The sequence below is a fragment of the Hippopotamus amphibius genome, chromosome 8, assembly GCF_030028045.1.
Source record: "Hippopotamus amphibius kiboko isolate mHipAmp2 chromosome 8, mHipAmp2.hap2, whole genome shotgun sequence".
In the NCBI taxonomy this organism is placed as follows: Eukaryota; Metazoa; Chordata; class Mammalia; order Artiodactyla; family Hippopotamidae; genus Hippopotamus; species Hippopotamus amphibius.
In genome coordinates, this window is record NC_080193.1 from 2644967 (window position 1) to 2657001 (window position 12035).

Sequence of the window (12035 nt, forward strand, 5' to 3'; positions counted from 1 at the left end):
GCAAAGACCCCGATGTACCAGGGAGACCATTGTCCTGCAGGGCTGTGCTTGGACAGGGTCCACCAATGCCAGGAGAGGGGCAACTCTGACACCCGAGCCTGTCCCGATACCTCCCTGGCTCAGCCCAGTGACATGCAGGTCAAACAGGCGGGACAGCATACATGAAAGCCACATGTTCATCCTCCTTTGTCCTCATCCCTCTGCAGGGTCCTCACATCTCCTCTCAGCTGCCGATGCTTCAACCACAGATGCAGACCAGCAACCAGCGGAGTCACAGCCACGGGGAGCTGAGAGATCAGGGCAGGTTTTGGTCTCACTTCCCCATGAACTGGGACCACTGTGGGCATTGCCACTGCTAATACTACCACTAGCTGTGCCACAGGAATAAACAGCCTCGTCCTCAGCCTGGAGCCCAGAGATGGTCAGGGTGGCCGTGTTCCCAGACTTGGAGCCAGAGAAGCGATCAGGAATCCCTGAGGCCCGTTTACTGTCCTCATGAATCAAGAGTTTGGGGGCCGAGCCCGGGTGCTGTTGGTACCAGCTGACATAGTAATAACCGACGTCATTGCTGGTGCCAGCACAGGAGATGGTGACCGTCGCTCCTAGATTCCCGGACACGGAGGCAGGCTGAGTCGGGGCAGACTGGGCCCAGGACCCTGCAAAGAGGACAAACACATGCTGGTCAGTTCCGGGCTGGGACCCAGGTCACCCTGAGGACAAAGACACAAAGGATCAGGCAGATGTCCCCGGGGTCCCTTCCCTGGAGGCCTCACCTGTGCCCTGAGTGAGGAGGGTGACAAGGAGCAGAGCCCAGGCCATGGTGGAGACGCCCCAGACGCTGCCTTCTGAGCCCCCAGCCCTGGGCCTGCTCCCCAGATCTCTCTTATCCCCTCCCCCCACAGGAGGGCGGGGCCTGCATGCAAATCAGCTTCCTGCACCTGCCCCTCCTCACCCCCTCTGCTCACCCCCTAGGACCTGGGTGGTTCTAGATACTTCTGCAGCCCTGACAGCAGAGCTTCCTGGACAATTTCCTCTTTCACATGTTGTGTCAGAACAGACCAAGCCCATGACAGGATGTGGGAGAGGAATGCAGCCCCGGGATCTCCTGTGTGTCCTGGTGTGGGCCTCATCGTGGTTCCTGGGGAGGAATCCAGAATGTCCCCTGTGTGCTGTTGGGGCAAAGGAGAGGACCCGGGCCCAGGAGGCTGAAAGATCCAATTGCCCACTTTCCTGGAGTCAAAGGCAGAGCTGGGGACCGGTATCCCCTCAACTCCTTCATTTGTAAAACAATTTTCTTGCAGTGACTTCCCTGGTGTCCAGTGGTGAAGAGTCTGCACTTGCACTGCAGGGGCTCAGGGTCCATCCCTGTTCGGGGAACTAGGATCCTGCATGCTACAGGGCCATGCCAGAAAATAAGGCAAAAAAGAAAAAGAACAAAAAGAGAAAACAAATAAAAAATTTTATTGAGTATAGTTAGTTTTCAATGTTGTGTTAATGTCTGCTGTACAGCAAAGTGACTCAACTGTACATACATATCCATTCCTTTTCATGTTCTTTTCCATTGTGGTTCATCACAGGACATGGAATACAGTTCCCTGTGCTGCCTCGTAGGACCTTGTTGTCCATCCGCCCTGTATATAGGAGTTTGCATCCGCTCGTCCCAAACTCCCAATCCATCCCTCCCCCACCCCCAGCTCCTTCTCATCCCCCTCCGTTGGGAGGCTCCTCACCTTCCTCTCCAGCCACTGTCTCTGTGGTGCTCTTGAGACGGAGGCCCAAGCCTGGGCCCTGGGCCATTTCTTAGCACTTTGAAGATGACTTGTTGGGGCACAAACGCTTTGGGATGTCAGAGGGGCTCCTCTGGAAGCCGCTCTTGACACTTCCTGCAGGACAGAAGAAGCCACAGGTGCCTTCCCCCCATCCCGGCCCTCACTGCCCCCTGGGGGCTGCAGACGGTGCCCACCAGGCCCCAGGGAGGGGCTCTCCTACCCCTCCTCTGCCCTGGCCCTGGACACGAGACTTTCTGCATCCTGGAGGGATAGTAGATCTCAGGGGGTCAGAGCTGTTTGACACATCAGATGACTCGTGTATACAGGAGCAGGCCCTGTGTTTAGCTGGTTGTCAGGGAGAGAAGGACCAGCTGACGTCCCTCAGGTAGTATTCTCCTGGACCTTCAGTGTCTCTGCTGGGATGGGACTGGGTCTCTGGGATCCTCTGTGCACGGGGGGCTCAGCAGTGCCCTCTGCTGGACGCCCATCTCCAAGGTCTGTATCTTTGGAAAAGGACATGCCCAGCTAGGGAAACCCCTGCTGTGTGCTGGGTGGCTGGTGGGACCCCCAGCTGTAGCCTGGTCCCATCCCTGCCCCCAGCTGTTTGTTCTGAAGCATCTGCACATCAAATCCAAGAGCAAGTCCTTGACCCCCAGCCCGCACCCCCGTCCTCTGACCTGGCCCTGGACATGAGAGTCTCTGCATCCCTGGACTGCAGGGCTCCTCTGCGAGGATGAAAACTCTGGGACATGCAGTCCTTATGCAGGACACTGAGCATTACGGGGCCCGGGACATGGGGCTGTCCTGCCCTGTCCCTGTGTCCACTATGGGAATCTGTGTCCTTGGCGAATAACCATGATGACCACTCTCTGGTTCTGTGGGTGGAAGGTGAGGACAGGGGCCCGAGGGCCGGTGCCAATGAGCAATTCCCTCCCGGCTCCTCCTGGCACCACAGGGGAGCAGGGGGTGTGCGTCCCCTCCCCCACCTGTTCCTCAGCAGGATGGTTCCTGCCCACCTGTCCCCTTCTTCTGCAAGGCTCTGAGGAGAACCCCTGGGACATCTATTTGTCTTCAGGTAAAGGGCTCATGAAGGAGAACAGGTTGGGGACACTGCACCCCACACTCTCCCTTAGGGGCTCAGGGGACAGGAGCTGGGGGGCTTGCCATAGAGCAGGAGAGCAGCCCAGATCCTCCCACACCCAGGCCCTCGCTGCACCCTGGTGGCCTCACATGGTGATGATGGAGCCCCAGGGAGGCCGCTGCGTGGGGCTGACCCTCGCTCTGACTGCCCCCCCCATCTTCCTCCTGCTCCTCCTCCTCCCAGCTCAGGACCAGCCCCAGACCCTCCTTTTCCGTCCATGGCCCCGTCCTTTGCTCTCCAGCCCCATCGGGCCAAATTGTCACCTTCCTCCCCAGGTGACTCACATGGGCCCCTGCAGGGTCTCCACTCCTCTCTCAGGACGATCTTATTCAGGGTGAGTGACCTAGAGCAGATCTCAGTCCAAGGGCAGAGAACCCTCTTACAGTAAATGACTCCACCCTCATAGGGACCTGGGTGAGAAATACGGGCCCATGTGATGAAGCTGAATTCTCAAAACAATTTGAAAAACAATAAATGCAAGAAAGAGCTAGAGCTCCATCAAGAGAGAGGGAGACCGAATGGAACGTGAGGGAAGAGGCCAGGGTCTGAGGCCTAGGAGGAGGGGCTGGGGCAGGGGTGGGCTCAGGGCCCAGCTGCAGGGACCTCTTCTCAGGCAGGGCTGTCTGCCACGTGATGCACGTGAGGGTTCTGCTCTGTTCCCTGTGCTCAGTGGGAGATCCTCACCCCAGAGCTGGCGCCTCCCTGAGGTCAGGCTCCTGTGTCCACAGAGTCCCTGGACCCAGAGTGTTTTCCAGACAGAGAATCAGGGCTGACGGGTCTTTCCCAAGTGTATCACTTTCTCAGCATCTGAAATGTCTAGTCCTGATCACGAGGACAGTGGACAATAGGTTTAATTGTCCTTTGCATCCCAGGGTTTAAGCTCCTACCTCCTGGCACAGGGCTGCATGGGTGATGCAGAAGGAGCTCCTGGTCCCCACAGGGTAGATGCCTTCTCTCTTCCCGGGTACAGTGTGGAGGGGGGAGACCCACTAGTGGTGGTGCAGCGTGTGTGTGTGTGTGTGTGTGTGTGTGTGTGTGTGTGTGTGTTCCTTCACAGACACACAGCACATCCTGGGATAGAGCATAACATGGACTTGATGGTGAGATGTCGGGTTTCTTGGATCCAGGGTCTGAGCTTGGACACAGGAAAACAAACAGGATTTTGTGCAGAGAAGAATTACCCCACAGCCTGAGACCAACATCCTTAGAAAGACCTGGCTGCAAGACTTGGTTTTGTCTGGGAATTAGAGTTCAGGAAGGTTCCGGCTATTCTCCAGTAAGAACGACACCCTGAGTCTACTCCTCTCTGCATCTTTCCATGTGGGCTCCTGTCTGCACCACTCTTGGTTTCTTTCCGTGGCACCTGAATGCAAAGGCAGGGACCCCAGATGCAGCCACAGTCTCAGCCCATTCCCGACGCTGGTCTGGAGCCTCTGCCTCGTGGAACTCAAGGGCTGCCAGAGCTCTGACGGGAGCCGCAGGCCTCCCCCTGGCCTCTAAGGGGGGATCCCCAGTAGCGGGAGGGAATCCTCCGCCTGTCAGCACGTGTTTTGTCCTCATTGAGGAGAAAATGCAGAAAGAGTCCAGCCATTCTTTCTCAATAACACAGGCCAACGTCCACTGCTTCCTCCTCTGTTTCTCCTGTAAATACTCCCCACATTTGCACTGGGGAAAGAAGCGAATGCCATCCACCTGCAGGAAAGGTCTTGTTTGCCCACTTCTGACTGTGATTCCTTATTGGAATTCCCAGGAAGAGTGTTCTGCGTTGGCACATATTACAAGAGCAAAGAGTATGGCGATGTTTTACAACTTTAACTGAATTTTCAGAGATTCTTCACCTCTGCTCCAGAAAAGTTAAAGCATCAGAAATCCCTTGGCCTCCATGGTACAGACCCCTCATTCACTGTGAATTCTGAGCGAAATTCCTCTCTGTGCATTGCCACCCAGCTAGCGAGGGCTCCTCTTCCCACTTCTGGGATGTGGAGACAAAGGAAGATCCACCCTCCGTCCTGACCTCGATCCCCGCCTGCTGTCTGCAGTAGTGTGTGGGCGTCACATTCAACGTGGCACAAAGTGGCAGGAGATGCTTTTGACTTGCCTCTGTTGCTTTGCTTCTGAACTTTCCATTTCACTGAGATTCCAGCAATCAAAATAGCATCTATCATAGAAAGCAGCTTGTTTCCTGGTCAGATAGGTCTTTCCAATCCACCTACACCTCAAATATTGGGTCCAAACTTGGCCGGAAGTTTTCTCTTCAAGCAGAAGGGCATGAGGCATCCTCTAGATTCCCTGTGTATCATGACTGTGCTCTGAAAACTCACCCACGTCCTGCTCCTGACTGAGCACTTGGGACCTCATGTGAGGATGGGAAGGGGGAGCCGTCTGTGTGGGGACTCAAGGTGACCTCTGCTCAGATTCTCATGCCCGAACACACACATCTGCCCACCACTACCCACACTCGATTGTTTACACTGCACGCTCAGGGTGGCTGGATTCCGCGGAATATTTGGCTTCACAGCTCAGCCTAGTTGGTAGGATGTGACTTCTGAACACATGGACAGCCAGACTCAGCTCATGCTCCTTCAAAAGCAAAAGCTTTTCTTACAAAAATGTAAAACTGTGTATAAACACAACTATGCGTTTCATAGAAAGAAACAGAGAAATAGCAGTATAACAGTAGAGATGGAAAGGAAGAAGGCCCGTTTCCATAGTGATGGGGGAGGGTAGAAAGTGTACCAGGCTAATCCTGGAGAGTGAACACACTCTGACTCCCACACTGCACCTTAGGAGCTGCTCTCATCCCAAGGAAAGCAGAGCTTCGAAACGAAGTCGGGAAATAGTTTCTACACGCGACCTGAGCTTTTCCCGTACAGGTAGGAAGACCTGTGATGCTGAATGTCTGTAAATGTAAGACAGTCGATTCCTCAGAGTGAGACTCGCCCAGACTTGGAAAATAAGGGTCTGGGCTTCACAAATCAGATTCTCTGGAAGATTTGGACAAGAAAAGCGTGCACGTGGCCGGCATGGGGCGAGCCATATACGAGGGGCCTTCCAAGGTTAGAGGACCTGAATGAAAACAGCCCAACTCACATGTGACTCCAACTTCATGAGAACCAGGAGCCAGGACCACAAGACACAGCAGGTGCTGTGGGGACCGTGGTCATGCTGCGGTGAGATCCCAGAATCCCAGCATCAGACACGGTGACACTGGTCCCTTAGCTCTGGCAGAATTTTTATCATATTTCCTTAAATTTTTATTTATTTATTTATTGGAGTATTGTTGATTTACAATGTTGTGTTAGTTTCCGGGATACAGCAAAGTGATTCAGATATACATTTTTCTTTCTTATTTTCCAGACCATGTTTGAGAAAAAATCTGGATGGAAAAGAAATGTTCTGTATCTAGACCTACACAAGAATTCTTGGGTTTGACAGTACATGCATGATATTTAATGGGAGAAGATAAAACAATACTTAGTAAAATGAAAATGTTTTTTCTATAAAAGTCCTCTTTATGGAGTTGAAAAATCCAGCAAAGTAGGGAAAAATAGTTTCTACTCACATATTCATCAAAAAGCTCGTGTAAACATTAAAAAAAATTCTCAAAGCTAATCAATAAACAATAAAAACTTAAAATTCAGTGGGAATACGGGAATAGACGTAAAGTTAATGTCATTTCAGGAACGTACAGATGTCAGATGAGCACATGAGAAGATGGTCACCCCCAGTCATTGGAGGAATGTCAATTACACCCTGAGCAGATGCCACGACACACCCGTCAGAACCCAGCAGATGGGCTAAAGGAGAAAACAGTGGCAACACCCACAGCGGCTAGGCAGCAGAGAGACAGGTCCCTCCTGTGCTGCTGGTGGGAATATAAAGTGGTGCAGCCACCCTGGGAAGCAGCTCTGCAGCTACTATAAAACCAACCATGCGATTACTGTACAATCCAGGAATAGGACCCTTGGAGAATTTATTTCAGAGAAAGGAAGACCTACGTTCCCATGAACGCCTACACGCACGTGTTCCCAGCTCCTGTCTTGGTCCGCTCAGGCACCATGACACAATATCACCCACATGTTGCTTATACACCACAATTTATTTTTCATGTTTCTGGAGGTCAGAAGGCCGTGGACAAGGTGCCCTAGTATTGTTTTTTGGTTTTGGTGGGAGCTCTCTGCCTGGCTCGCTGAAGGCACCTTCTGGCTCTGTCCTTAGAGAGCTTTGACTCAGTGGCTCGCTCAGGGTTGCGGGTGTGTTTCTGGTCTCTTCTTAGAAGGTCACTCATCCTGTCTCCACCGTGGGGAGCAACCTGGGAGTGGACACCCTCCTGCAGCCTGTTCATCAGTCACTTTCACAGACAGAATGACAGCGGTCTCACTGAACCCTGGCCCTGTCGTGACATTGACCCTAGAGATGACCTCTAATGGGCCCTCTGTCCCTGTCTGATCAAGAGTCTGTAGGGGCAGCCCCCTCCCTGATGGGCCACCACCTAAACTCAGCAGGAAGTGGTCTTATCCTCCTCCATTTTCCATCCCTGTCCTCACGTCCTGCTGTCTGTCCCTCTGTGTGTCCCTCACAGGTTCCTGCTGACTCCAGTTCTTAGCAGCACAGGCCCCAGGGGGTTGTATGTGGTGGGACCCACATGAGGGTGGGTTTACTCCCTGCCGTCCTCCAGGCTCCCTTTCCTACAGTGTACGGGAGGCAGGACACTCCGCACAAGAGGGACCTGCAGGGGGCCTTGTTTGGGACAAAGTCACTGCATACACTTGTGGAGAATAATCCCTTCCAGGAGAAGGGAGATGGGAGAGGGCCCTGTGTCCCCTGTGAGTGCATGCAGACTCGGGGACAGAGGACCCTGCAGCTTCATGTCCTGTCTCGTCCTGCCCCGGCCTCCCTGTGCATCCTTCCCTTGGAGACGCGTTACGTCCTCTCCTCCTGCCCCGTGGTGTCCACCAGGCTGCGGGCACCTCCCCGACTCTCCCTCTCAGTCCTCAGTCACTGGGAGCCTGGCTGACCGTCAGAATCCAGCATAAATCCCACCTGACCCCTCTCAGGTCCGTGCCCAGGCTCAGGGTTACTGTGGTCAGTCCAGCTGCCCCATGTTACTCAGCGGCACGGGGTGCGGGTGAAAGATGCTAAAGATGCTTATTTTTCAGATTTCAGACCAGCTGCGGGGGAACCTCAGGTCCACAAACCTCCCTCCCAAATGCATTTGCGTGAATCACCCACAGGCTGAGACTCGGGGGTGGGGGGACCATATTCTCCAGCTCAGGGCCCCCCAGCCCTACTGCGGTGGCAGTGGGCGTGGCCCCGGCCGGTCGCTAGAACATCCTGTGGGTGGACGTGGAGCCACTCTTGGCCCCGAAGCTGAGACTCTGCCCCAGCAGGAGAAGCCCCGCCGAGCTCCAGGTCTGTCCTGCTGCAGACCCCTCACATGCCCCCGACTCCCCAAGGACCCAGCTCCGCACCCACCACGGGGTCAAGGCTCCCGTCCTCCCCCGCTGAGGCCAGGGCTTCCTGCGGAGCCCTCAGTCCTGGCCGGGGCCCTGCTCTGCACCCGGGCACCTTATTTCAACACCTTATTCATCAGGACTCTGTTGTCAACGGGTGTCATTGAATGGCTGTTTCAGGGTTTCCAGCGCTCCTCTAACTTGGCCACGTCTACCTTCCAGGGATGCATGTCACGTCTCACGCGGTGTAAGGACATTGTAAGCTGCTCGCCCCCAGCCCTGGGCCGTGGTCGTCATACCGTGTATTTTGACCATCATAATAAGCCATGCATATTATTGCTATTTTTTTGCTTTGCACCGGTTATAGCGATGTGATGTGAGGAGTGTTGCCGTTGTTTCTCGGGTTTCCTGGAATGGAGTTTGGTTGAGCTTCTCAGGTGTGCTGGTTATACTGTCACCAGATTAGGAACATTTTGTCCGTCATTTCTTCCAGTGTTTTCTCCTCACACCTGCCTGTCTTGTCTCCCTGTGACACTCATCAGGCTGCAGGAGGTCGTCCTGCTAACGGAGCCGCCGTTGAGCCCTGCCGTCTTTTCTCCCTTTGCGTCGCTGTAAGTGCTTTCCTTTTCCTGCTGCAAGGTCATCAGCTCTTCTTCTGCAGCAGTTCATCTGTTGCCGTCTCCTGCGGCGGATGTTTCACCTTGGCCACGCGGTTCTTTCTGCAGCAGGTACGCGTGCTCTTGCTTGAATGCCATCCGTGTCTGCATCTGCACGTCCCGTCACTCCTCCGGCTCTTTAAAGAAACGGAGTAGTCATGGGTGCATCCCCTGCAGTCCCCCCGTGCAGAGCCCACCTGGAGGGCTGGGGGGAGGAGCAGCTGGGGGCTCAGGTCTGGGGGAACCAAGCCAGGCCTGTCACTGCTCTGTCCACCGTCCTCCTGGGGCTGGAGGAGAGTGTGAGGCAGACGGGGACGGGGTTAGCGTCTCACTTCCCCATCTGCCTGGGTCACTGTGAGGATCATTACTGCTGTCAACTGACTGACAGTAATAGTCGGCCTCGTCCTCGTCTCGGGCTCCGCTGATGGTCAGCGTGGCTGTTTTGCCTGAGCTGGAGCCAGAGAATCGGTCCGGGATCCCTGAGGGCCGCTCGCTATCTTTATAAATGACCAGCACAGGGGCCTGGCCTGGCTTCTGCTGGAACCATGCAGTATATTTTTCATCCAGTAGGTCTCCAGTGCAGGTGATCTGGGAGGTCTGTCCCAAGGCCACGGACACCGAAGGCGACTGCGTCAGCTCATAGGAGGCCACGGAGCCTGTAAGAGAGGAGGGGAGAGGGGTTGGGAATGAAGGACCCATCCCGGGGGTGTCCCACCCTGAGGCTGGGCGGGGGCTGAGCTCTGGGTTTGGGGCAGGCCCCGCAACTGGGTCCTGGGAGGACGGAGCCTGGGGGCAGGGCCCGGAGGGGCAGCACCTGTGCAGAGAGTGAGGAGGGGGAGCAGGAGAGGGGTCCAGGCCATGGTGGGGACGCCGGGAGCTCTGCCTGTGAGATCCACAGCGGCGCTGGGCTCGTCAGAGACCCTTTTATTCCCTCTCAGAGCTTTGAGGGGGGCCGTGAGGGTTTGGGCTTATGCAAATTCCTCCCCCCCTCGGGGCTCCTCACTGAGATGGGAGTCACCCAAACCCTCAGCCCAGGTGACTGTCACGCAGCTTCCTCCACGGGTTCTCTTGTCTGAAAACGAGACTTGGCCTCCAGGGACTGAGGTCACTGTCACCTTCCTGGTGTCTCACCACAGGACCAGTGTCCCAAGCCATCCCGGCCTGGGGTCTCTCCTGGGCTGGCCCAGCGGGGTGTCATCCTGGCAGCATCGTGGCCGTGGGGTGAGGCATGGACCTTGCCTGGTTCCCTCGGTGTCCCGGGGTTCCCTGTGAACGAGCCCCTCACACGTGATCACGGTGTGCTGAGGGGATGGCATGTCCAGACCCGACTTCCTGCCAAGCACTGAGCCTTGGACACCTGGGCACCCACAGGGCCGGTTCCCGCGGAGGCCCCACCTGGGCAGCCCCAGCCTGTGTCCTGAGTCTCCTGGGGCACGCGGCCGCCCCCTGCTGGCAGAGGAGCATCAGGCCAGGGGTTCCCCTCCTGCCAGGCTCCCCAAAGCCCTGTCTCCTGAGAGGGTGTGGACCAGGGAGTTCAGCCCTGCCTCGGGGCCAGCTGGGACCCTCCCTGCCCAGCCAGGCACAGAGAGGTGGCATGTGCAGTGCAGGTTCGGCTCCTGTAGCCACATCTCAGGGTGGAAACGCCCTTGCTGTGCCTTTGATATTGTTAGTGGAGCAGAGGGTACAGGGTGCGCTGCAGCTGCAAAGTGCAAAGTTCATAACAACATGTGTGATCCCCCCTGGGGACCCAGGCTTCCTTGTATTTGGGAACCCAGACGGATACCATTCCCACCCGAGGAGGGCAGGTGGGTGATGATGTTCCTGGCACTTGAGTTCATTTAAGCACCTACATCTCATCATCACCATCACCACCATCACCATCACCATCACCATCACCATCACCATCACCATCACCATCATCTCACCGTCTGGTTGTTGTTGTTTTATTTTATGTCATCTCACACCTCTCAGAGTTTGTGTTGGTAGCATTTCTACGTTAGGATAGTCTGCCGTTTTGTGGAAACTGGGGATCATCTGCTTATTCCACTGGGATTCCATCCATAAGGGAATGGCTGAACCCCTCTCCTTGGATTCCTGGAGAGGGAAGGCAGGCAACTCCAGGACCTCATAACGCGCTGATTCCCTCTTCAGGTACTAACCACCTTGGTGGGCTTTTTATACGCTAATTTGAAAACACAAATGGGGGCCACGCAGCTTGCAAGATCTTAGTCTTAGTTCTTTGACCAGGTTTCGAACCAGGCGCCATGGCAGTGAACGTGCCAAGATTTAATGACTGTACCACCAGGGAATTCCCTGAAAAGAATTTCTTCAGGTCAGTGAATACCTCCCCATTTTACAGCAGCTAAAGCTTCTGCCCACAGAGAGGAAGTCCCCAGGTGAATACAGAAAAGTGGGGAAATCCCAAGATGGAGCCCAGGGGGTCCTGGATTCAGAGCTTGGCCCTTTGGGGCAGGACCTGAGCAGGGAGGGAAGGGAGCATGAGGGGCCAGTTGGGAGGAAGGGTGGGGTCCCCTGGGCTCACTGCCGTCCCCACCACCTCCGAGAGGTCACTAGAAGCCCCCTCAGCCTGCATGTGGAGGCGGCCAGCAGGGCTGTGCCCCAGGTTATGTTGGCGCATCTGTGGGGGTGGGGAGGCTGCTTGGCACCACAACTGCTGAGCCAGTGGGCCACAACTGCGGAAACCCTTTCGCCCTAGAGCCCATGTTCCGCAACTTTTGAAGTCCATGCAGCTAGAGCCCACAATCTGTAGCAAGAGAAGCCACCGATATGAGGAGCCCACATAACACCATAAAGAGTCACCCCCGTTCACCCCTCCAGAGAAAGCTTGTGCGCAGCAAGGAGGACCCAACACAGCCAAAATAAATAAGTGAATAAATAAACAAAGATAGGTTGTTTTAAAAAAAGAAAAGTATTTGTTGTATAAAAGTCCTTTTGATGCAGTTGAAAAATCCAGTACCATGGGAGAAAATACTTTCCACTGACATGTTCATCAAAG

General features: G+C 55.0%; 1 protein-coding gene across 2 annotated transcripts in view; it reads right to left on the reverse strand.

Moving 5' to 3' along the window:
• Positions 1–12035, reverse strand: part of LOC130858419 (immunoglobulin lambda-1 light chain-like) — a 301160-nt gene that overhangs the window by 116748 nt on the left and 172377 nt on the right. The gene's annotated exons all lie outside the window — the stretch shown is intronic.